The 27158-nt window shown below is 41.6% G+C and overlaps 1 long non-coding RNA gene across 4 annotated transcripts in view; it reads right to left on the reverse strand.

Moving 5' to 3' along the window:
- Positions 1-2817: 2817 nt before the first annotated feature.
- The window catches only part of LOC122540936, a 186360-nt gene continuing 162019 nt past the window's right edge, over positions 2818-27158 (reverse strand). For all 4 annotated transcript variants that reach the window (XR_006309459.1, XR_006309461.1, XR_006309460.1 and 1 more), the window contains 2 exons: positions 24375-24432; positions 2818-2989 (listed from right to left, as the gene is read on the reverse strand). This is a non-coding gene — a long non-coding RNA (uncharacterized LOC122540936). The remainder of the gene's footprint in view (positions 2990-24374; positions 24433-27158) is intronic.

The following is a 27158-nucleotide window of genomic DNA, read 5'->3' on the forward strand; positions in this document are numbered from 1 at the left end:
TTGACAGGAAGGGTAATTTGAATTATTTTTCACAAATGTCTAAGTTTTGTTTTCTTCAAAAATAACAGTGCCCTTCAGCACTGGTAATAGGGAGAGGTCAACTCCAAACTAAGTTACAAAGGGTGCATTTTGATAAGCAAAGCATTTAATGAACAATTGAAACAGTTAGCTTTATGAACAGAACAGATGTTAGTTTGCTATAATTTTTAGGCAACCCTGGTTTATTTTTGAGAGGTCAAGATCCCCAGTGCATGTCACAATCAAGTTTCAATGAAAAGAAGGAGACTTCCAATTATATTGCACTTTTCATGACCATTGATTCAAAGCGTTTTACAGCTGGTTAAGCGTAGTTATTGTTGTAATGTCAGAAACACAGCAGCCAATTTTGTCCAAGCAACTCCGCAAACAGCAATGTGATAATGGCCAAATAATCTGTTTTCTATGATGCTCATTGAGTGATAAATGTTGATCATACTCCGAGGATATAGAGTCATAGAGTCATAGCGATGCACAGCGTGGCAGCAGACCCTTCGGTCCAACCATGCCAACCAGACATCACAAATCTAGTCCTATTTGCCAGCATTTAGTCCATATCCCTCTAAAACCTTCCTTTTCATGTACCCATCCAGATACTTTTTAAATGTTGAAATTGTACCAGTCTCCAACACCTCCTCTGGCAGCTGATTCCACACATGCACCACCCTCTGCATGAACAAGTTGCCCCATTGGTCACTTTTAAATCTTTTCCTTCTCACCCTAAACCTATGCACTCTAGGTTTGGACTCCCATACTCTCAGAAAAAGACCTTGTCTATTTACCCTATCCATGCCCCTCAGTGATTTTATAAACCTCTATAAGGTCACTCCTCAGCCTCCAATGCTCCAGAGGAAATAGTCCCAGCCCATCCAAACTCTCCCCACAGCCCAAGCCCTCCAACCCCAGCAAAATCTTTGTCGATGATAAACAGGCTTTGGGGAGTGAGGAGGTGAGTTACTCGTTGCAGAATTTCCAGCCTATGACCTGCTCTTGTAGCGACTGTGTTTATGTGGCTGGTCCAGTTGAGTTTCTGACCAATGCCAACCACAGGAAGTTGATAGTGGGGGATTCAGTGATGGTAATACTGAATGTAAACAGGCGGTAGTTAGATTGGTGATGGGGCCAGGAGCAGGGAGGTGGGACTAGTTGAGTTTGGGATTGTGTTCAGGATGGACTGGTTGGACCAAAGGGTGTGTTTCTGTGCTTTCTGACTCTATGGTCATTACTGTCCATTTGTGCGACAATAGACAATAGATACAGGAGTAGGCCATTCTGCCCTTTGAGCCTGCACCACCATTCAATATGATCATGGCTGATCATCCTTAAACAGTATCCTGTTACTGCCTTATCTCCATAACCCTTGATTCCACTATCCTTGAGAGTTCTATCCAACTCTTTCTTAAATGAATCCAGACACTGGGCCTCCACTGCCCTCTGGAGAAGAGCATTCCACACGGCCACCACTCTCTGGGTGAAGAAGTTTCTCCTCATCTCTGTCCTTAATGGCCTACCCCATATTTTTAAGTTGTGTCCTCTGGTTCGGCACTCATCCATCTGCATAAACATGTTTCCTGCCTCCAGAGTGTCCAATCCTTTAATAATCTTATATGTCTCAATCAGATCCCCTCCCTGTCTTCTAAACTCAAGGGTATACAAGCCCAGTCGCTCCAGTCTTTCAGCGTAAGGTAGTCCCGCCATTCCAGGAATTGACCTCGTGAACCTACGCTGCACTCCCTCAATAGCCAGACTGTCTTTCCTCAAATTTGGAGACCAGAACTGCACACAGTACTCCAGGTGGCGTGAATGTTACTTGCCATTTGTCAGCCCAAGCCTGGATATTGTCCGCATCTTGTTGCATTTGAACATGGACTGCTTCAGAAACTGAGGAGTGGCGAATGATGCGAACATTGTGCAATCTCTTCTGCTTGTCTTCAAAATAGCCACGAGATCTTTAACATCCACCCAAACAAGCATTTTGGAATCTCCATTTAACACCTCATCCCCAAGACAGCACCTCTGGCAGTGCAGAGCTCCTCCAGTACTGAGGTGAAGTGTCAGTCTTACTTTGTTTGATCAAGCACTGGAGTGGGTCTTGAACCTTATGACTTAGAGAAAAATGCACTATCAGCTAAACCACAGTTTGAAGGGAACAGGAAAAACTGAGCTCTGAGGGTTGAGGAACATTTTAGTCGTGCAATGATTTTGTTATATTAAGGTCAGATTTTGGCCAGAAAGAATGGTTAAGAGATTTTAGAAGTTTCACAGTTCTGGAGTCCTTGGAAAAGTATAAGGCCAAAGCTATTTAATTCCACAAATCAGTCACACACAGCTCATAGAATACATGACTAACTAATTTCAGTTGGAGCCAAGATAGCCGAGATAGCCTACAATTGCTTTACGGAGATACAAAAAGATTTCTGAACCTCCTTCTTCCTAAAGAGAAACATTTTGCTAAGTTTTGGTGCCTTCTTCTTTGAGATGCTTCAGATGATACATTAGAAGATTTTTAAAAAGTCAAACATGAACTTCTACCCTGCTAATTTTATTATTATTGTGCCAATTTTACATAAATGAAATAACGGCAACAATTTTGAATTTAGGCATAAATGATCTAGATTAAGAGATTACTCAATGGATCATGATCTTAATACATAAAGTGTGTAGACAAGAGATGAACTGTAAGTGTGCAAGCAATTTGAAATGACCTTTGACTACCACATTAATAGATGTTGACAACAGTAGATATTTTAATGAATGTCATGGATATTTTCAATCAAACAAATTTTTGTAACAATCTTTCTACTGAACATCAATTGAGGTGCAAGTTCAAGTCTGCTGTTTAGTTTTCAGATGATATTTCTGGCTGGTCTTCCACAATCCAAACAGCATTTTTTCCCCCAAATTCTAGTTTCAAACTTGTTCTGCCTTCATCTGTAGTCTTCCTTTCTTGTGGCTGCAATAAGAAGAATGTAGAAGTTAGAATGACTTGTTTTTTGAAATCCCTTAAATGTGTTCTTTGAAAACCTAATAAGTCAAAGGACAGAGATTACACAATTTATTGTACAAAAATTTTGATTGGGAAATGGAATGTCAATAAATGCAGTTAGGCTCAGTATGATAATGTTTGACCTGAATGTGGTGCAGTAAGGAAAACATGCATTCCTTTAAAATGTCTGTGGAATCTTTGATTTATTTTAGCAGAGTTTGAAACCATTGTCAATTGTCGGAAAAACCCATCTGATTCACTAATGTCCTTTAGGGAAGGAAATCTGCCATCCTTACCTGGTCTGACCTACATATAACTCCAGAGCCACAGCAATGTGGCTGACTCTCAGCTGCCCTCTGAAATGGTCGAGCAAGCCACTCAGTTGTATCAATCACGAGAAAGTCACAACAAAGAAATGAAATGGATGGACCACCTGGCATTGACCTTGGAACTGGAAAAGACAAACAGCAAAAACACAAACAGTCCTGTTGACCATGCAAAGTCCTCCTTACCAATATCTGGGGGCTAATGCCACAATTGGGAGAGCTGGCTCACATACTAGTCAAGCAACAGCCTGACATAGTCATTCTAACGGAATTATACCTTACAGGTAATGCCCCAGACACCACCATTGCCATCCCTGATTATGTCCTGTTCCACCGGCAGGACAGACCCAGCAAAGGGGTGGCACAGCGGTATACAGTCGGGCAGGAGTTGCTCTGGGAGTCCTTGACATTGACTCTGGACCCCATAAAGTCTCATAGCTTCAGGTTATACATGGGCAAGGAAACGTCTTAGTGGTTACCACGTACCATCCTCCTTCGGCTGATGAATCAGTACTCCTCCATGTTGAACAACACTTGGAGAAAGCACTGAGGGTGGCAAGGGTGCAAAATGTACTCTGGGTGGGGGATTTTAATGTCCACCACCAAGAGTGGCTCGGCAGCAGCATTATTGATCGAGCTGGTTGGGACTTAAAGGATATAACTGCTAGGCTGGGTCTGTGGCAGGTGGTGAAGGAACCAACAAGAGGAAAAAAATACTTGACCTCATCCTTACTAATCTGCCAGCTGCAGAAGCATCTGTCCATAGGTAAAAGTGACCACCAGACTGTCCTTGTGGAGATGAAGTCCCGCTTTCACTTTGAGAATAACCTTCATCATGTTGTGTGGCACTATTGAAACTTTATTGCTGGAACAGCACAGCAGGTCAGGCAGCATCCAGGGAACAGGAGATTCGACGTTTCGGGCACAGGCCCTTCTTCAGGAATCCTGAAACGTCGAATCTCCTGTTCCCTGGATGCTGCCTGACCTGCTGTGCTGTTCCAGCAATAAAGTTTCAACTTTGATCTCCAGCATCTGCAGACCTCACTTTCTCCTGTGTGGCACTATTACCATGCTAAATGAGACAGACTTCAAACCAATCTAGCAGCTCAAGACTGGGCATCCGTGAGGCGCTGTGGGCCATCAACAGCAGCAGAACTATACTCTTGCACAATCAGCAACATCATGGCCTGGCATATCCCCCACTCAACCGTTACCATCAAGCTAGGGGATCAACCCAGGTTCAATGGAGAGTGCAGGAGGGCATGCCAGGAGCAGCATCAGGCATACATTAAAATGATGTGTCAACCTGGTGAAGATACAAAACAGGACCGCTTGCATGCCAAAAGGCATAACCAGCAACTGATAGACAGAGCTAAGTGATCCCACAGCCAACAGATCAGGTCTAAGCTCTGCAGTCCTTCCATATCCAGTCGTGAATGGTGGTGGACAATTAAACAACTAACTGGAGGAGGATGCTCCACAAATATCCCCATCCCCAATGGTGGAGGAGCCCAGTACCTCAGTGCAAAAGATAAGGCTGATGCATTCGCAACAATCTTCAGTCAGAAGTGTCAAGTGAATGATCCATCTTGGGCTCCTCCAGTGATTCCCAACATTCCCAGCCAATTTGATTCATTCCAAGTGATGTCAAAAAATGGCTGGAGGCACTGGATACTGCAAAGGCAATGGGCCCTGAGAACATTCCAACAATAATACTAAAGATGTGTGCTCCAGAACTTGCCACTCCCCTTGCCAAGCTCTTCTAGTACAGCTAAAACACTGATATCTACCCAACAATGTGGAAATTTGTCCAGGTATGTCCTGTACACAAACAGCAGAACAAATCCAACCTGGCCAATTACTGCCCAATCAGTCTATTCTCTATCATCAGTAAAGTGATGGAAGGGGTCATCAACGTTGCTATCAAGCTGCACCTGATCAGCAACAACCTGCTCAGTGATGCCAGTTTGGGCTTCGCCAGGGTCACTCAGCTCGTGATCTCATTTCAGCCTTGATTCAAACATGAACAAACGAGCTGAATTCCAGAGGCAAAATGAGAGTGACAGCCCTTGACATCAAGGCCACATTTGACCAAGTAGGGCATCAAGGAGTCCTTGCAAAACTGGAATCAATGGGTATCTGGGGGCAAACACTCCACTGGTTAAAGTCATACCTGGCACAAAGGAAGGTGGTTGTGATTGTGAAGGGTCAGTCATCTCAGCTTCAGGACATCTCTGCAGGAGTTCTCAGGGTAGTGTCCTAGGAACAACAGTCTTCAGCTGCTTCATCAATGACCTCTGCTCTGTCATAAGGTCAGAAGTGTGGATGTTCACCGATGATTGCATAGTGTTCAGCACCATTCGCGACTCCTCCAATACTGAAGCAGTCCATGCTCAAATGCAACAAGATCTGGACAATATCCAGGCTTGGGCCAACAAGTGGCAAATAACATTTGTGCCACACAAATGCCAGACGATGACCATCACCAATAAGAGACAGTCTAACCACACCCCATGACATTCAACGGCATTACCATCACTGAATGCCCCACTGTCAACATCCTTGAGATTACCATTGACCAGAAACTCAACTGGACTCACCACAAACACAGTAGGCTACAACAGCAGGTCAGAGTCTAGGAATACCGTGGCAAATAACTTACCACCTGACACTCCAAACTCTATACACTATTGACAAGGCACAAGTCAGGAATGTGATAGAATACTCCCCACTTGCCTGGATGGGTGCAGCTCCAACAACACTCAAGAAGCATGACACCATCTAGAACAAAGCAACCTGCTTGATTGGCACCACATCTGCAAACATTCAATCCCTCCACCACCCGCACTCAGTAGCAACAGCGTGCATTATCTACAAGAAAAACTGCAGATATTCACCAATGATCCTTAGACAGCGCCTTCCAAACCCACAACCACTTCCATCTAGATGGACAAGGCAGCAGGTACTTGGGAACACCACCACTTACAAGTTCCCCTCCAAGCCACTCACCACCCTGACTTGGAAATATACCGTTGTTCCTTCACAATTGTTGGGTCAAAATCCTGGAATTCCCTCGCTATTAGCATTGTGGGTCAACCCACAGCAAGTGGACTGCAGTGATTCAAGAAGGCAACTCACCACCACCTTTTCAAGGGTAAATAGGGATGGTCTATCAATGCTAGCCAGCCAGCAATGCCCAAGTTCCACAAGTAAATTTTAAAAAGGGGTTTTAGGAGTTTTATCAGTTGTAAAGGGATAAAGTCCTTATCTTGGAAAATAAGAACTATTGGTCCACATGGCCTGGTGACTCTTGGCCTGGAAACAGTACCAAGGGGAAAGAGGTTCAGACAGAAGCCTTGTGACATGCAGACAGAAAGTAGAACTACTGACAAAATGGAGAGCTACAAGCTGAACAGCTGGCCATTAGCAGACAGATGTAACCACAAAGAGAATGCAGACACAGAGTGAGAAAGAGGATCACAGAGAATTCTTGAGTAGAGATAACGCAAATTTCTTGTAGAAAGAGGTCAGTTTTTCTGCTTGGTAGGAAAGGAGACAGGATGTCAAATGAACTATGCAAGATAGTCAGAAAGAGCTAAAACCTGGAAATCCTTGGTGTATTCTTTGAAGTAGCTAAACCATGAATCAGGGTTTTATTGAATGGTCCTTTGAAAAGCAACTCTGGAAAGCTACATCATTAGGACTGTCATGACCTGAGGGGTAGAGAGCAAAGAGCTATGCCTTGCTTGTTATAATTGTACCTGTGAAACTCTAGGGTGAAAATTGTTATCAAATAAAGCTCTTGATCTATCCTGAAAAGGTAAGGAACATCCAACTATGGAAATATGTGTTAATTGGGTTGCACAGTGGCTCGGTGGTTGGCACTGCTGCCTCGTAGCATCAGGGTCCCATGTTTGATTCCAGCCTTGGGTGACTGTCTGCATGGAGTTTGCACATTCTCCCCGTGTCTGCATGGATTTCCTCCGGGTGCTACGGTTTCCTCCCACAGTCCAAAGATGTGTGGGTCAGGTGAATTGGCCATGCTAAATTACCCATAGTGATAGGTGCATTAGTAGGGAGTAGGTAAACGGGTCTGTTTGGAGGGTCGGTGTGAACTTGTTGGCCCGAAGGGCCTGTTTCCACACTGTAGGGAATCTAATAGCGCCACAATTGTTTGGGGAAAGGAGCATTAAGATGTAGCTTTACTATATCAACTATTCAAAGTGAAATTTCCTTTTTCTTGCAGCTCACTTATCTGTTAACCAATATGTAATTTGAGATGGTTCTGATCCATCATAAAGCAAAAATAACAAAATGGAATCTTGCTAGTACTTTCTTCATTTTACAGTCATTCAGTAAATTTGGCTATTTTGGTTTACATTACAAAATACACCACAATCTCACCCCTTTTGTATTTTGTTAAAATATAATGGGATGTCCTGGCATGTTGAAATGTTCTATCAAAATACAAATTCTTTATTTTTGCACAGTACAGAAATTGGGTTTCACTTCACAACCGTTCACCCTATTGGACCACTCACTCTATCACCACTCATGATAATGATCAATCAGTTGTCTTTCACCACCCATGCTATCACTGAATAAGTCACAATTTTGAGGTAATAAGCAAACCTGAATATTGAAGAACTTAAGTTGAAACATAAAATACTGGAAAAGAGTCAGCATCAAAAAAATAAGGGAGAAATTAATGTAACCATCACATCTGGAATGTTGAAGCAGCAGAAATCTCTTTAATGGATAGCCTAAAGCCCAGAAAGACCAAGCAATGTGTATGAACATAGATATGTTAATGGGCATCAGATAGAGGCATCTAATGTGTTAATAACATGTAAATAGTATAAACAACTGGAAAGAAGTTGGAGATTAAACAAAAATCATTTTGGTCAGTTTGAACTGAAAAAATGTGAGTAATCCTGTATAGTGACTGTGAAACAGATTGAAATTTGATAGTGAGAGAATTCTGCTTGTTGAGGAATTTGAAAGGATGCCTTTTGAAAATACATGATCTTCATTTTCCTCACTTGTTCAGCAGATGGCACACTAAGTGTAAAATAGCAATATTAACTGTACTGTGTAGCAGACAACGTGAGGCACCTCACAGCTTCATTAGTGGTGGAACAGAGGGCACAACATCTTGCCAACACATGATTTGAGGTTCCCAGTTCTGTTGATAGCATATAAATAAGATATGTTATAGCAAGAATTTATTACTGATCTGCATTGATTTTAAACTCTCCATCAGTACTATAGCGTTGGCATCAGTTAGAGAAGAGGGGGAGATCAAACAGCCAAGGTTTCTACGACTGAACACTATTCAGTCCCCTTTGTAGCGAAGCATGGTTGTGTGGCCAAGTGGGAATAGTGCTGTGTTCATGTGGCAACTTAAATAGCAGATTGACATGAGATTGAGCAGCTACTGAACGTTGACCTGCACACATGGGATCTAAACTATGGCCTGTGCCTCAGAAGAGGAGAAGAAATATTGGGTGGAAGGGGGCAGGAATTGAGATAAATGCTTGATTTGAAAATTTTTTTTGGCAGGATGAATAAAAGTAAAGCATGTTGTTAAAATAGTGAGCGATTGCAGAATGATCTGGGGGTTCTCGGGCATGAATAACAAACATTAGCATAACAGGTACAGCAAGTATTTAGGAAAGCTAAGAGAATGTAATTGTTTATTGCATGGGGAACTTAATAAAATAGTAAGGAGGTTATACTTCACTTACACAACAACTCTATGACTCTTTGAATTTGTGAGACTGCATCTGGAGTTCCTTGTACAGTATTGGTCTTCTTATTTAAGAAAGGATGTAAATATGTGGGAAGCAGTTCAGAGAAGATTTACTAGTCTAACATAGTCATTCTTCCGTATCTGCAAGGGTTCTGTTGCTGTGAACTCCTGCAAATGATTAAATTTGCAAGTTTGTTTAAAAGTAAGTTAAAAATAGGTTAAAAGTCATGGATATGCAAGGTTTTCCTGCGGATGTTAAAATTTGTTGATGTTTATTTTTTGGCATGGCCAAGCAAATTCACAATTTCACAGATACTGAGAATTTACACAACTTGGAATACATGGGTTGTTTTATGAGGCTAGGATTGTATCCAATGGAGTTTACAAAAGTAACAGGTGACTTGATTGAAACATGTAAGTCCTGTAGAATATTGACACAGTGTATGTAGAAAGGATGTTTTCTAGTGAGGGAGTAGCCAGAACAAGGGGTCCTGCTTAAAATAAGAGTTCACCCATTCAAGACAGAGATGGGATCAAATTCTTTCTCAATGGGGGCTGTGCGACTTCGGATTTTTTTCTGCTCAAAAGATTCTGGAAACAGCATCTTTTAAGACAGAGGTAGATAATTTCTTGATGAGGAATGAGGTGAAAGGTTATCGGGATTCGGTGGGAATGTGGAGTAATCAGATCAGCCATGATCTTATTGAATGGTAGAGCAGGCCTGAGAGACTGAGTGCCAATTGCTGCTCCAAATTTGTGTCTTTAATAAATTTCTCTGTTGGGTGCCTAAGGTTTAAATCAGTACCAAATGGAAGGAAGAATTTATAGATTTTGAATTTCCTTGATGTGTGTGTGTGTTTGTTGGGGGGGGGGGGGGGGGGATGACTTTGCAAAACGAACCTTACGTTCAATCTTAACTTGATAAAATTATATGCTTCTCACTTAGCTGAGGAAAAAATGATATCCTTCAATCACCTTTCATTGGCGCAAATTCCAGATATGTAAACCTGAGGCAGAGAGATGCAACATTACGTTTCTTCAGTTAAATAACGAGACAAAAATCTGGCATCTATTTACGGAAGGAGAAAACTAAAGGAAAAGTTAGGCAAACAAACGAACCATTCTTGTGATATGTGGATCATTGTGGAAATGCTGGCTTGCTGGCTGCATTCCAGGAGAGAACAAAAAGAGAAGGACTCAGCAACGCGGGCAAAATTAGAGTTTGGTTTTCATTCGCGATTTGAGTCGTCAATGGTGTTTGTGATAGTCTTATAATCTCTGGGTGGTGAGGAGGTTCCGATAGGTTGCTAGGAGAAGAGATTTTATTGCAGCAGCTTTCCTTTTGTTTTTGGCTGCTTTAGTAATAAGCGATGATGAGGCCTTCAGAAATAACTAATGTTTATTGTAAAAATCAAAGACCACAAAACAATTTTTAAAAAAAGTTCTTTCAAAGCATCAGGCACTGGATGCAGTGTCCATTTCTAGGAGACTATTTAATCTTCCTATTCCCATGCCACATTCATCCCCACGCTGCCCACCCCCTCAACCACCCAGCATTAGCTGGTCCTACATGACTGGCCTAAACCATAAATAACCAGGTTTCTTGTCTGTGCACCATTCTGCAATGAAATCAGACACTGTCTCCTTTCCTACATTGTTCTTGATTAATTTCAACATTCAGCAGAAATAGAAGCCATGATGCTGCTCAAGCTAAATTTAAATAGCATCTTATACTTAAAGAGGCAAATTGTTTTAGAATTTCTTCACTGTGATCTAAAATTTTATATGCCTTCATCAATTAATAAGCAGCAAAGGGGCCCAGGCAAATTATTAAACATAGATATAAGATAACTTCAGTGATTCCATTATTTTAACAATTGAAAAAGGCTTGTCTGAAAAAGGAGCATACATTTAGTCCTAGTGTCATAGACATATACAGCACGGAAACAGTCCCTTCGGTCCAATTTGTCCATGCCGACTAGATATCCTAATCTAATCTAGTGCCATTTGCGAGAACCTGGCCGATATCCCTCTAACTCCTTCCTATTTATATACCCATCCAGATGCCTTTTAAATGTTGTAATTGTACCAAACTCCACTACTTCCTTTGTCAGCTCATTCCACATAAGTACTACCCCTTTAGGTCTCTTTTATATCTTTCCCCCCTCACCCTAAATCTATGCCTCTAGTACTGGACTCCCCCACCCCAGAGAAAAGACCTTGTCTATTTATCCTATCCATGCCCTCATGATTTCATAAACCTCTAAAAGGTTACCCCTCAGCCTTCGATGCTCCCGAGAAAACAGCCCCAGACCCTGTTCAGCCTCTCCCTATTGCTCAAATCTTCCAAACCTGGAAACATCCCTGTAAATCTTCTCTGAATCCTTTGAAGTTTCACAACATCCTTCCATTAGGAAGGAGACCAGAATTGCATGCAATATTCCAGAAGTGACCTAACCAATGTCCTGAACAGCAACAACATGACCTCCCAACTCCTATACTCAATGCTCTGACTAATAAAGGAAAGCATACCAAACTCCTTCTTCACTAACCTATCCCCCTGCAACTCTACTTTCAAGGAACTATGAACCTGCACTCCAAGGTCTCTTTGTTCAGAAACAATCCCCAGAACCTTACCTTTAAGTATATAAGTCCGACCCTGATTTGCCTTTCCAAAATGCAGCAGGTCACATTTTTCTTAATTAAACTCCATTTGCCAATCCTCTTGCAAAGGAACAAGTATTAGACTGTAAAAATAGTACTTGATGTGAAAGACCTGATGTAAATTGTGTTAAAAATTCCATTGTTTGCACAGCATTGCACATCTGTGAAAATGAAAACCAGCATCTTAAAACAAGATCAAAAAATAATTGCACACCACTGATGACTACAATGGCCAGACTGCAGTGTGGTACAGGTCCTTCAGACACACCGATCACTGTAGTCTGAGATACTCTTTATTGTGTTATAAGTTAAGACACATTGCATTGTCTGCTTCTCTCAGGTGTTCCTTCTCAAAGCATTAAGACTGCGACTCCTCTCTTTCCACTCTTCCTTTCTTTCTGTAACCTGTAAACTTTTGAGAACAGTTTCACTTCAACTCTTCGCAACAGCCTGATTTTCCTCACCTTACCACCGACTCTTTTTAAACATCATGGTATCCTGCATTGTAAGTTTTTCAGCTTCACCTGGAGAAAATGTATGTAGCAAATAATTTCAAATAATACATTGCATTGTTAAAATAATACTTTCAATCATCCTCTTTTCAGATCTTCTCCTATTAAAGTCAGGGACAACTGTAATAATAGTGCAAATCTAAAGAATTTCACTTTGACACATTCCAAACAAGTTGCTTTATAAATTCTTTCTGTCTGTGTTACTACGCACATTGTTGAAATATGTTATGTACTAGCCATCTTCAAGTGCCTCCTCTAAGTAGGCATTCTTCATGAGCAAGCATACACTGTGTCAGCAGTTAAGCAACCCATCAAGTGAGCTGCTTCTGCTTTCATCTGGTACATACTGCGACATTGTCCTGAATTTGCCCAACATTTGGCTTGGTGTCAATTTTTAGGAAATTTCATGAAGGGTTTCTCTCTGTGAGCTTCTGAGTGCTTTTTTTGCACAAATTTTTGCTGCTCACCTCATTGCACCACACCCCCACAATGCCATTGTTGTGCTTACCAACAAGGGAAGTGCTCACTGGTGGGGCCTTCTGTATCCCATTCTGGTGCTATCTTTAAAGCCCAGTTGTGTACCAGTTCAAATACTGCAATATAAAAATGATCCGTCACAATTCCAATGTGGGAAGAATTGACCCTGATACTGCAAGTTCAGGCAAGTCCAAATCACGTCAGATAACTGACATGGAGCTGAAGTGTCTCTTTTATGGGGTCATGGACAGGACAGCTGTCCACTTTCCACAAGATAGCCAGAGAAACCCCAGCACCTGACCCTATAAGCCTGCCCTGTGGTTTCCACCGAGGTCAGTGACATACCCACCCTTTGGAGGAATGTGCAGCAATGCTACAATAAGGTTAATAAGCTTCTGTGCTTTGCAAAGTACAGAAATCCACCACTTTCTCTCTGCTACCTCTTGCTCATCACTCTGCTCCTGCACCCAATTTCCCCAACAATGTCTTCCACTTGCTGTATTTATTGCAGCATCTTCCTGCAATGACTCTCCCGTACCTCTTCTAATCAAACTACAAACTCTTCCCGCCCTCTGCACTTCCTACTCATTCAGTTGGGACACCTGACCACCTTTTCCCCCAACTGAACCAATACTAACAGGTGTGCCAGCCACTTTCACCTTACTCAATCCCTGACCTTGTCCCATTGCAGGAGAAATCAACCATGATAGGACAGTGAGGGCCAAGATGGGTGGTGGTGGGGGTAACAACATTGGTCTTCTCACCCACTGCAAGAAGAGAATATTTGCCTTAGCAGGAGAAGTTAGGCACTATTTGGTGATGCCAAGATCTCGATAATCCAGCAACCAAGTAACAATCATTATCAATTGCTGCATTGCTCTACCAAAATCTCCACTGTAAATCTGTTGTTATTAAGCACAAGGTTCTACCTCTATTTTGCCAATCATTCCTTTATTTATCTCCTGCAGTCACCCAGTGGCATTTGCAAAGTCTTTGCCCTGAAGACAGCAGGCTCTCCAGTAAACATGGCCGAAGTTATACAACCCTCAGAGGATATATCTGTGACACTGACTCCTGCACCCTCCACTAGCTCAGAAACTGACGCCACAATGGGTAATCTAGTTAGATTAGGTTCTGGTGAGTATATCGCTGGCGTATCTCCTCAGCAGCTGGCTGGGGAAGGAATGCCACCAGGGGTCAAAGATTGCCAGAGACCAGGCTTCCAATCAGCCCTAGACAGTACAGAATCCCATGCTGTTGGCTATTAACTTCATCAAAGTGACCAAGGTGACATGGGAACAGCAGGCAGGTTTATCGGAGAAACCCAGCAAAAACTGGATTAAAGTTTTCAGTGCCATTTGTACTGTGTTAGCTGTAGTATGAGAGGGTCTGTTTGTCTTGTCTCATTGTTTATTCATTCTGACTATGTCTTCCCAATTGTCTCATCATTGCCCACATGGTTCAGGGGCTGAGAAAATTCAGATCATGGATTCATGCGTGCACACAAACCACCAGACGTCAACGTGAAGAAAGAATCCTGGCTGATTTTGCCCTTTCCTTAACTGGGCACCAAAATTACTTTCACCATCTGAAATGGTTTAACATGGCGCAGAGGCCTTTCAAATACTCATTTCTGATCCTAATACACTGGGATGAGTTTGCCATTGCACTGAACAGACAGTGAAAAATGAATTTGAAACAAATAAGCAGCAATTTTCAGGTCAAAAACAGATACCCAGCAGGTCTGGCAACATCTGTGAATAGAGAAAGAGAGTTGATGTTTCAAGTCTAGTGACTCTTAAGAATGGGGAGAAATAAAGGCAGCTGGGTAGGAAACATTTTCTGTCAGCTGGTTAAATACATGATTGAAATTGAGGCGTGGAGTGGAGGGAAGGAGAGACAGGTTAAGAACGAACCAATAACCTCAATCAGATTTATCGAGAAAGCAGAATATGTATTTATTTTTGCCTTTAAAAGCATATTTTCGACAATAGATCTAATGCAGTCATTATAAAAGCGGTATTCATGGGGTCCCTCACAGTAAAAGTATTCCTGTACATTTCAGCAGCCTAGGAATTTGATTAGTAAAGGTTTGGGGTGGGGGGGGGGGGGGGGAGAGAGGTGAATAAAACACTATTTAATTAGAAGCCAGTTTATTTAAATCAGCCTCGGAAGCGAGCGAATCTGTGAATGTGGTGGTGAAGGAGGGGGGAGGGATTCAAAGGACATTGACAAGAACCGTTTGTTGTGCATTCTCTGTTTTCCTCAGTGCAAACGTTTAGTGAGGCTCCAGTGAATGTCATTAACAGTGCATTAATTGCGGAGCTTGAGAGGTTGCTTAGAATGGAGTGATTGTTTGTGACAGCCTGGATACTGACATATGCATTTGGTATGTCCTGACTCCCGACGTCATCTCATCATTAAAATTTGCTGATACTGTCTGCCCAGACGCTTTGAATCGTAAAATACTCCTTTTTCTGAAAAAAAAACTGTATTTTTGTTTTTTTTGGTAATTTTCTTATCATGCAGTCGATGGCAGTGAGAGATCGTGCATCTGTAAAATGTGAGGAGAATTAAAGATGCCACCGCTCTCCTTTATTTTTGTAACTCGTACACTGCCACGTTCTCTTTGACCCCTCCATTGTCTCCCCTCCTCCTTCCGTTCTGTCTGTAGCCTCCGACTGTCCTCTGCCACTGCGAACCGAATGGCCTTTCTTTGTGCGTGTGGCCGGACAACGAGAGCCAGTGGATATTTGACTAAGTAAGGCGTCACTGCTCCGCCTAGTCCCAAGAGTCCACAGGTTGGCACTTTCCTCCTGGAGTGATTAGCTGGATTTCAGAAATGGCTGGACTTTGGCCCTTCCTTGTGACTTGGGCCGATTTCTAGGGGAAGGGATGAAGAAGGTGCATTTACATAGCGCCTTTCGTGTCCTCCCTATGTTCGAAAGTGCTTTACAGCCAACGGAGTACACTTAACATGTAGCCACTATTGTAACTGAGCTCTGACAGGCTCGTGTCATCCTGTCAGTGATTTTTCTGCTGTTCTCTCAGAATCCGCTGACAGTCACTCACTGGAAAAGGCCACAGCAATTTTTTTTCCCAGCAACCTGAAATTTCACAATTCAAATGTGGAGAACTTGTATTGGACACATTGGGAATGAACAAGTCAAATTCACCTTGGACCATCTCTCCTTGCTGGTGGCATCTTACTGTGATTGATGAGGCTGCTCCCCATCGAAACATGAATGATGAATGTCTGACATTCAATTTAATGAGTGAAACGCTTAAAACTTTCTTCACTTGTTGTAAAAAGGGAGGGAGAGAAACCTGTTAAGTGGGTGGAGTACATCCTTTACATTATGCCTGCGCCCAACACCTATTTAGACATTAATCCTTAAAATATAAGCTTTGCCCATGGAAGAACCTATAATTATGAAACAAAGCATGCTGAGTGCTTGAACTGAATACTCAAGGTGGATTCAACGCAAAACAAGCATTCTTTCTTTTAACCCTTCCAGGGATATCCAAAGGTTTTTATGGTGATGTTCTGTGTTACTTTCAACAAGGCCATTTCATAAACCAACTCGTAGACTTGACTTGATATCCACATTGCTGGATGTAAACAACACCATATTGGTTACAAGGGTCTCAACTGGTCCAGTTCATCACCTCGATGGTACAATGGCTCTGAATGTACCATTTCTCAGCAGTTTCACCGAAGACATGTCGTAATAATGTCACTGGGCTAATAACCCAATGGCCCAGGTTAATGCTCTCGTGACACTGATTCAAAGCCCACCATGGCGGTTGATGGAATTTAAATTCAATTATTAAATCTGGAATTAAAATAAAAGCTCATCACAGTAATGGTGACCATAAAATTATTGTCAACTGCTGCGAATCAAACGTGTTTTAACAATTGAGCAGCACAACGGCTCAGTGGTTAGCACTACTGCCTCACAGTGCTAGGGACCTAGGCTTGATTCCAGCCTTGGGTGACTGTCTATGTGGAGTTTGCACATTCTCTCCGTGTAACTGTGGGTTTCCTCTGGGTACTCTGGTTTCCTCCCACAGTCCAAAGATGTGTTGTACATCTCTATGACTCCATGTGCAGGTCAGGTGAATTGACCATGCTATATTACCCATAGTGTTAGAGGGAAATGGGTCTGTGTGGGTTACTCTTTGGAGGGTCAGTGTGGGCTGAAGGGCCTGTTTCCACATTTTAGGGAATCTAATCTAACCAATGTCCTTTAGAGATAAAAATCTGAAAACCTTAAGTGGCAATGACAATTAGCCGTAGCTTTAAGTTAAGAGGAGAAAAATTTAATAGGGACTTAAGGGGCAACTTTTTCGTGCAGAGGGTGGCACATCTATGGAATAAACTGGCAGAGGAGGTGGTGGAGGCTGGTAACAATTACAACATTTAAAAAGCTTCTGGATTGGTATATTAATAGGAAGGGATTGGAGGGATTTGGACCAAATGCTGGCAAATGGGACTAGGATTTAGGACATCTCGTTGACATGGATAAGTTGGACCAAAGGGTCTGTTTCCATGCTGTACATCTCTATGACTCTAAGAATGGCCGACAAATAATGTTCACATCCCATACAAGAGTAAACAGGGGAGAGGCTTAGTAGCAATGCCAATTAACTAATAATCCAGTACCTCAGGCTAGTGTCTGGGATGTTGGTTAGAATCTCACAATGACAGATGGTGAAATTTGAATTCAATAAAATCTGGTATTGAAGAATAAGAAAGACTACTGCGACCATTGTTGTGAAAACCCATTTTTTTCACTAATGTCCTTCAGGCCCATTTCAATCCACAGCAATGATGTTGACTCTAAGCAGTCGTCTGGGTAGTAGAGATGGGCAATAATTGCTGGCTGAGCCAGCAACACTGACATCCAATGAACAAATAAAAAAAAGAATGACTGCTTGGACAATGAAAAAAAAGTCACTCTCCTCAGAGAGGTATTCTGATACATACACTAAGTTGCAATGTAGCAGATTTAATTCTAAATTTAACCCACTCTGTATTTGACCCAGGAATGCTTAATTCAACAGCATAGAGGGAGCTTGATTCTATATGTAGCTCATGCTGCACTTGACCTGTGAGTGCTTGATGAACTAGTACAGCAGGGCTTCATTCTATCTCTAATTCATGCTATCCTTAACCTGCGAGTATTTGGCAGAACAGCACGAAAGGTTTCTTTTTGTAGTTAACGTGTTCTTTGTAGCTCAATGCTGACATTAGATTTCCTAATGTTAAATGCTGTGACCCTCAGCATCAACAGAAAAAATGGTTGATCAGAAAATGGAGCAGTCACAAAAGAGATTCAGAACTGTTAAAATGTTCGTGTCTTTTGGTGCTGCATGAATAATGTCAACTCAAATGTTAGAACTTGCAATATCAAAATAGTAAATGAGGCCAGCTATGACTGCTCTGATCAATCCAGAGGCACCTAGTCAAAAGAATTGCTTATTTGTCTTCTGATTAAGGATATGTTCCCAGTACATTGGAATAGGCAGCTCAACGTTAATGGCAGTAAGGTGAGGCATGAAAAAGATTTCAAAACATTTAAAAGATGTCATTTGTTACATATCCACCAGAAGGCCATCTAGCTCCTATTGTGTCTGATTAATGCAGGCAACCTAAATCAAGTAGCAAAGGCAAAACTAGTGGGGCCCTTTGACAAAGCTGCTTGGGAGGCTAATAATATGCATCAAACCCAAATCCCAGTTTAACTCAGGCCTGAGTGCTGAAGCTGCTTTCCCATGCTGTTTAAAAGAGTGGATCAAGATATAAGGCGAGCTTAAAAGTTCTTTTTTTTGTGGTTCTTTCTATTGTAAGGAATAGCAGTGCCCTTCTGAATCCATCAATCAATTTTCAGACATCCTCTGAAGTTAGAAATAGCGTGACGTTATGCTGCCAGTTGCCAAGTGAGAAACCAATGGACATTCTATGGTTTCCCATTGGGATTTAACATTGACTCCAAAGGCTAGAAATGAGGAATGACTGTGTGAATCAAGTACCATTGGAATGATCATGGCCTTGGAACAATCATTCTCTATTTAGGGGAGGAGGGGGTGGGTGAAGGGATGGGGTGTTTAGTGGATTTGAGTGAGATGGGTGCAGTGGTAAAAGGGAAAGATAACAAAATATTAAGCTAACTCCAGGGTACAACTTTCCAAATTCTGTCATACCAAAAACACCATTCATTAAAAGAAATATTTACATATGTTTCTGTATGGGTTCATGAATAGTGAGTTAATTGAAAGGACACCGAGCAAGAACAATGCCTTTTAAACAGATGACAATTGAACAAACTACTGCAACAACAACAAGGTTTGCCTAGATTTTTGAGTTTCCCTCCATCTCACTTCCCCTGAACATCTACAAAATGTTTTGTTTTAAATTTGTCGAGTTGATGAAAGAGTTAAAGCAGAAGGAGGAACTTTGCAGTTAGTTAACAGAGCCTCATTTTAAAGCAACCTGCCCCTGAATAATAAGCTTGCACCTTTCCCTTATATGAAACTTTCCCCATGCCTACCCCCTCGCTCCCAACTTATCATCTACCAGCACGTGCATGTTACTTAATTCTTCTTATTGGTAACTTTCCTCCAAATACCAACATCTTGTTTTTCCTTCCTCCCCTCTGCCAGCCCCACAAAAAAACTATTTATTGCTTGTAGAGGGGGCACTAAGCATAGGTCATTCTGCTATACGTCAAACACAACATAGCCAATGGGAGGTTAAACTTGCATCTGCTTAGCCATTGCTAATGAGTGTATGAGTGGAGGTTCTGTGCTGCAGGGGTGGTAGCTTCATTCCCCCACCCCCCTGGGGTCAGGGGGGTTGGTTAGCCTTTATTTGTTAGACTTTGATGCATAAATTATCTGATGTTTGCAGGATTCACGTATTAATTCTGGGCCGCTGCCTCAGCCTGCCTCCCTCTGGTAGCCACGATGCTAATCTCAGGGTCTCTGGTTGGCAAGGAAAAAAATAAGATGGAGTTCATTGGAGTGAAAGATGACACGTTCATGCATAAAAATTAATTAAAGTCAATGCCCTTATTGTCAATCTGTTCAAATAAACAGAATTCACGTTGGAGATCAATTTTGCTCCTATTTATAGGTGGTTCCTAAGTATATTTTATTATGTATCATTTCTAAATATATATAGTGCAGCATTTAGTGTTTTAATATTCAAAACACAGTGGGTGTAATTTAGAATGTGATGGGCATTCTGTCCCTGAGAAGCATCCGTGAAAATGAGCAGTGTGTTAAGTGGGGGTGGTTCATCTCGTTTATTTGTTGATGGGCTTATGTCATCACTTGCATTAAGGGTCCCAGGATAAGAGACCATTGTAGCGAGAGACTACATTTGACTCACTCCTTTTATACATAGAGGTAAAGTCACCATTGTCTTGCTCTCTCATTAGAGACAGAGACGGCTGGTGGTGGGTTAACTTGAAGGTCACCACACTTGAGGTGAAGGGAGAGCCATAGAGTCATAGAAATGCATGGAAACAGACCCTTCAGTCCAACCTGTCCATTCCGACCAGATATCCCAACCTAATCTAGTCCCATTTGCCAGCACTTAGCCCACATCCCTCTAAACCCTTCCTATTCATATACCCATCCAGATGCCTTTTAAATGTTGCAATTGTACTAGCCTCCACCACTTCCTCTGGCAGCTCATTCCATACATGTACCACCCTCTGAATGAAAACGTTGCCCCTTAGGTCCCATTTATATCTTTTCCCTCTCAACCTAAACCTATGCCCTCTAGATCTGGAAAACCCCACCCCAGGGAAGCCCTTCATGGTAACCTCAGCTGGTGTTGACATCACTCCGCAGTGCAAACCAGAATCCAGCCAACTGACCCCCTTTGGATCGCTTCCTCTACCATCCCTGGAATGCCATAATCTAGCTGCTTGGGATATTAATATCAGGAGTGAATTTTTAATCAATATATAAGTTCCAGTTTACTCCTGCCCCATTTCTCTGATGAAAGTGCCACTTTCTTCCTGAGGTACAGTTCTACAGACTTCAGCTGCCTAACAGTACCATGTCTTCATGGCCATTTGGCAGCAATGGTTAGCAATCAGCAGTGGGAACTTCAGCTGAATTCTCTATACAGTAGCTCTTGGTTACAAGGCTCAGGGCTCAACTGTTTCTCCTCAGCAATAACAGCTTGCATTTATATAGCACCTTCAACACAGTAAAATGTCTCAAAGTGCTTTCTTAGGCATTATAATAAAACAAGTTGGACATCAGCTTACACAATAAGATATTATGAAAAATGAGCAAATATTGTGTGAAAGAGAAGGTTGTAAGATGCATCTTGAAGGTAGAGACAAAGACATTTAAAGAGGGAATCCAAAGCCTAAGACTTCAAAAGTTAAAGATGTGCCCACCAATGCAGAATGATTGAAATCTAAATGAACAAGTGGTCAGAATTAAAGGAGCACAGACATCAGGCTGAAGGAGATTACAGAGACAGAGAGGGGTGAATTTGAAAACAAGGAAGAGAATTATAAAATTCAGATACGCTGGATTGGGGCCTTCCTTTTCACCTGTCCCCTCAAACGAGATGAGCTCAACCAGGGACTCACACTTGGAATTTATTAACTGTGTGATTCAGAATCACAGAATCCACCTTGCCATGAAAATGCTTTGAAAAATGCAAGTATATTCTGGATCAATGGTGCTGGAAGAGCACAGCAATTCAGGCAGCATCGAGGAGCTTCAGCAAAATCGACGTTTCGGGCCAAAGCCCTTCATCAGGAAGTATATTACCTTGACTAATCTGTCCAAACAACAACAATTGATTGATCTCAATGAAACCTCTGACATGTAAACCAAAGAGTCTGGAATACGATTACAATCAATGATCAACTAAGAGGCAAAAAAATATCAGAACTTGATTGTTGCCCCTTTTTCAAGGATTTCAAGTATAATGCCTAGGTAATGAGAGAAAGACTAACATTTACCACTCTCTCTCTCTCTCTCTCTTGCTTTCGCTCTTTCCATTGCAATTTTCCTGTTCTGTATATTATCAATACAAATCACAGTCCTGCTTTGAATTTGCCTGTAATACCATACTCTACATGTTCGTCCTTTGTTGCTTTTACACTATGTTCAAATTAAACTCCATCTGCCACTCCTCAGTCCATTGGCCCACCTGATCAAGATTCTGTTGTACTCTCAGGTAACCTTCTTCGCTGTCAACTATACCTCCAATTTTGGTGTGATTTGCAAACTTGCTAACTATATCTCCGATGTTCACATCCAAATCATTTATATAACTGACAAAAAACAGTGGACCTAACACCGATTCTTGTAGCAAACCATTGGTCACAGATCTCCAGTCTGAAAAACAACACTCCACCACCACCCTCTGTCTTCTACCTTCGAGTCAGTTCTGTATCCAAACGCCTAGTTCTCCCTCTATTCCATGTGTTCTAACCTTGCTAACCAGTCTACCATGAGGAACCTTATCGAATGACTCACTGAAGTCCATATAAACCACGTCCACCACTCTGCCCTCATCAATCCTCTTCGTTACTTCTTAAAAAAACTTAATCAGGTTAGTGAGTCATGATTTCCTACATGTTTAAGGTGAAAGGAGAACTATTTAAAAGGGACCTGAGAGGCAACTTTTTCACGCAGAGGTGGTGCATGTATGGAATGAGCTGCCAGAGAAAGTGGTGAAGCTAGTATAATTGCAACATTTAAAAAGCATCAGGATGGATACATGAATAAGAAAAGTTATAGGTATATGGCCAAATGCTGACAAGTAGGATTAGATCAGGTCAGCATGGAAGAGTTGGATTGAAGGGTCTGTTTCCGTGCTATACAACTCGATGACCATGTGTGGGCATTGCTGGCAAAGTCACCATGTGTCGTTCATGTCTAATTGCTTTTGAACTGAATGGCATTTTGAGCAATTTCAGAAGGCAGTTAATAGTCAGCAACTTTACTGTAGGTTTGGTGACACATGTACACCTGACTAGATAAGGGGGTGCATTCCTTTCCCTCAAGAACATTCATGAACTAGATAAGTTATTATGGCAATTGATGGTAGTTGCCATAGTCATCATCACTGAGACTGGTTTACAATTTCAGATTTTCTTATTTGAATTTAAATTTCACCAGATACATTGGTGGGATTTGAACCTGTGTCCCCTCCTGTGGTCTGGCTTCAGGATCATTAACAAAACGTCTGCGAAAATAATTGAAAGGAAGGGAAAACAGGCAGGTGGGGCAGAGAAATGAAAGGAGATGCAAAGGAAAATGAGGCAATCTTGAATCTTGAGCTCCATGGTGAGATTGTTGAGGTGATCATGCAATGTATGCAGTTTTTAGCAGAATGAGGAGACAGAGAGGAGGAAGAATATGAAGAATAAACTTGGATCTTAATTAAAAATGTAAAATGAATAGTCTCATTTGTCACTCATTATTGCAAAGTGTTCATGGGCTGGTCAATGTTGGCTAGGACACTACCCTATCATTAGTAAAAGAAGTGGATTTGGAAAGGTGAATGATTAGATGTAAACTGAGGATTAAAGTTTTCGAGGTGGACAGATTCCCTCAATGCCCTCCCAATATATCTTCAGGCTGAAATATCTGAGATTCCACACTGTAGCCACGATCATGTGACCCATGCAAGATCATTGGATTTAAACTTTATCTGAAATTTTCAAACATGAAGAATGGGTCCAGTTAGTCACAGAGAATTTGGAAACAGATTTTTTTTTAAAATGCCACTAGCCCTGTATATGTAACTTAAAATCATAAGATTTGCATTAGAAGTCAAATGACAAATTATGTTAACTTTTAGATTTTGTTTGTTAAAGGAATACACTTGAAAATAATCTGTCTTTTCTCTCTTAAGTATTGAATGATCTGCTGTGTCTTTCCAATATGATCAATTTTTAACAAGGCTGACACGAAATAACAACTAGCCCGTTCTGTCAGACATAATGAAATCCACTGAAAATTGTGGAAGTTAAAGCAGGAAATGAGAGAATTCATCTTCATTGCTTGCAGAGAAATTGTAAGCTGTTATCATTATGTACTGATGCTCTGTGCAGCATGTCCTGGTGGTTAGGTTGACTGTTCTTGGCTTGTAGTGTGGATCAATAACAGGACACAAATAGCACAATCAAACCTCAAGCAATGTAGAGCAAGCCAAGTATATATGCTCACCTGTTTACAAGAATAAGAGGTGATCTCATAAAATCCTTAACAGCCTTCTACCATGGTAGATGCTGGAAAGATGATTTACCTGGCTGAGGGTTCTCTAGAATAAGAGGTTGGATTGAGATAAGGAGAAATTTCTTCACATTTAAACCTTTGGAATCTATATCCTAGATATCAATGAATGTTCAGCCATTGAGTATGTTCGAGAAAGAGATCTTTGGATAGTAAGAGAATCAAGGGATAGGAGAATCATGCAGGAAGGTGGAATTGAAGTAGATTATCAGCTATAATCGCACTCACTTGAGTGTGATGGGTGTCACCACGTTGAAGATAGGCTGCTTCATCATTCACTACACTCACAATTAGTCTCAGTTTGGAAGAACACAGAATTCACCTTATCCAGCACTCACCTTATCCAGAAGTGCAGTTCTGTTCACCATGTTACAAAGTCACTCTTCTTTCTGACTCCTGCAAGAGACAGAAAAACTGAGGCCAATTTCAGGAAAAGTTCAGTGGCATTTTTTCCTGAGGAATCTATGCATTTAACAATTGCTTTTCCTTCTCCAAAGCCCCCATCACTGGACCCTCCGTACATCCCAATGTTCTCAGGAATATACATGATGTGGAGGTGCCGATGTTGGAATAGGATGGACTAAGTCAGAAGTCACACAACACCAGGTTATGGTCCAATAGGTCTATTTGAAATCACAAGCTTTTAGAGCGCTGCTCCTTTGTCAGTTGAAGGAGCTTCATCTGATGAAGGAACAGCGCTCCGGAAGCTTCTGATTTCAAATAAACCTGTTGGACCATAACCTGGTGTCATGTGACTTCTGATTCAGAAATAGACAGATACAAGATTAATGTATTTTGATTCATCAGACCAGGTACTAAGGTCATATATTCTTAATCTATCCATTTCTGAAGCCTTTAAAATGTTTTTTAAAAAAAGCTAACATTTGTTATAACATTCATACCTTATACAGTTTCACCTTTAAACCTAAATTTCTAGAAGTTACAAAAATAATTATCGAATTTCACAGTTTCCATAATTGTGCAGCTGCATAAAGATTACTGCAAGAACCAAGGAATCTGTATTGGAATTGGCATACAATTATCGCATGAAAAGATGCCGAGGACTGAAAGTAAATGTAACATGCCATAGCTGTCTCATTGCTGAATTGGTCAGCATTAATTTTTAAGATGATGTGAACCCTGTTTGGAGTGACATGGGCCATGAAAGTACATAAATGGAAATGGATAAAAGGCATGGAAACAGATGCGAAGATTGCATGCAAGTGTCTCACAACATAACTTTAGCACTGCAAATTTCCTTTATATTTACATGGGAGAGTTACATGGGAGAACTATGAATGTGAGCCATGACCACATTGGACTGGGAGTTGGTTAATGTGATGCCTGGGGCTGATGGGCAATATTTAAAGATAAACCTTGCAATTTTACTGAACTGACAGAAAACAGCAACACATATTTGTGGATGATGAGGTTAGCCCAGGAGTGTCAGCCGAGTGTGTTTACAGTCTTTCAAGTGTCTTTAGAACTTAATCCTCAGGTGCATATTTAGAAAAATGTGGTTTGTAGGCAAATACAAGACTCATCAAAAATATTAACTGAGTTTAAACTGCAAATGTAACATCCTTTATGTATGAAGGTGTATGAGGGTGTATGAAAGGGAGATGTAACTGCAAAATTTTGAGATTTCCCACAACAGTCTGGTTTTACAGATTCAAGGAGGCAAAAAGTCACCTCAATATGTACACATCAATATTCTCAGTCCCTTGTACCAACATGCAGGGCACAGGCATGGTATTGGTGCTGGGATTGCTGGAAGGTTACACTATATTTCCAGAATTTCTTGTCTTGATCAGTGGTCAAGTTTTGAGGGGCACTGCTCCCAACCTGCTGAGCTTTTCCAGCAATTTCTGTTTTTGTTGCCCCCAGCTAGTGTTGGATTGACAGGGGATATTAATTCATTTTTCCAGTCTTCTGCAGAGGTGATCAGAGGATTTGAAATGGTCATGAGCCTTTGGGATAACACTTTAGACTATTTAGTTTTCTCTCTCTCTCTCTCTCTCTCTCTCTGTTCCAGCCAGACACCAGATGCCATATGTCCAAAACAAGTTTTATCTCCTCAGACATCTTATCCATGTGTTAAGTTGTACAAATAATGACATTGACAAAGAAGGAAAACACCCAAGTAGAGTAACGGACGTTCATTTCATTTTGTCCTAAATTTTTAATTGAAAATATCCCTAAAGTAGAAGTTGTGGGGAAGGGAGGGAATAGGGAATGAGGCTGCTTGTCAGCTAACCTCATCAGCTGTGCAGAGCGAGTTGCTTGTGTGAGACTTAGTACAAGGCAATGAAAAGAGGCTGTGGAGGTATTTGTCTGCGCGGTCTCTCAGCCTGTGGGAGAATACACACGAGAACAATAACCCTTTTCTTAGGACTAGCAGCTGAGGCCGGGGGGCCAGGCTGCTCAGAACTCAGTGAGTAAATTAAAGGCTGCATCTGTTCATTATATAAACAAATAGTACAGTTAGGCTGTGTAGCTTGGCAAGCCCCCATTGCTGGAGACAAAGGCAGGAAAAACTGTCACCGTGAAGGATGGCTGACCCAGAGACAGCAGAGAGGAGCATCCCTGAAATTGTTGCCTCGACAACTCCATGGGACACCCTTCAACTCGGCCCAGCTCTCTCATGGCAACCCCTGGTGAAAGTCACTGTCAAGGCAGTGAGAGCTGTCATAACTTTGTCATTGAGAGCAAACCTTCCTTGGTACTGTAGTCCAGTCCCTGCCATTAGCGGCAAGATCATAGACTGTCGCCCACCGTTATTGATGAGAAAGAAATCAAGCCATTGGCTGCCCAAGGAGAGTCAGTTTAACTCTCTGTGACACCAACTTAGCACTGTTCCAAGAAATATAAATTTTAAAAAGCCATTTCATTATTCCCTCCCAGTTTCGAACTTCCTATTGCCTTTGGCATAACGATTAAGAACACCTTATGAAGATAGGAAAATAGAATTGCAGCAAAGCTATCAATCAATTTATCTACCTCATTCACACCAGTTCTTTTTCATGTCCACTCATATAATTTTTATTCAGTATGTTGCAGAGTTGAGAACTCTCATCAGTTCCAAAATAAGGGGCGGCACGGTGGCACAGTGGTTAGCACTG

The sequence above is a fragment of the Chiloscyllium plagiosum genome, chromosome 36 (genome assembly GCF_004010195.1).
Source record: "Chiloscyllium plagiosum isolate BGI_BamShark_2017 chromosome 36, ASM401019v2, whole genome shotgun sequence".
NCBI lineage: Eukaryota > Metazoa > Chordata > Chondrichthyes > Orectolobiformes > Hemiscylliidae > Chiloscyllium > Chiloscyllium plagiosum.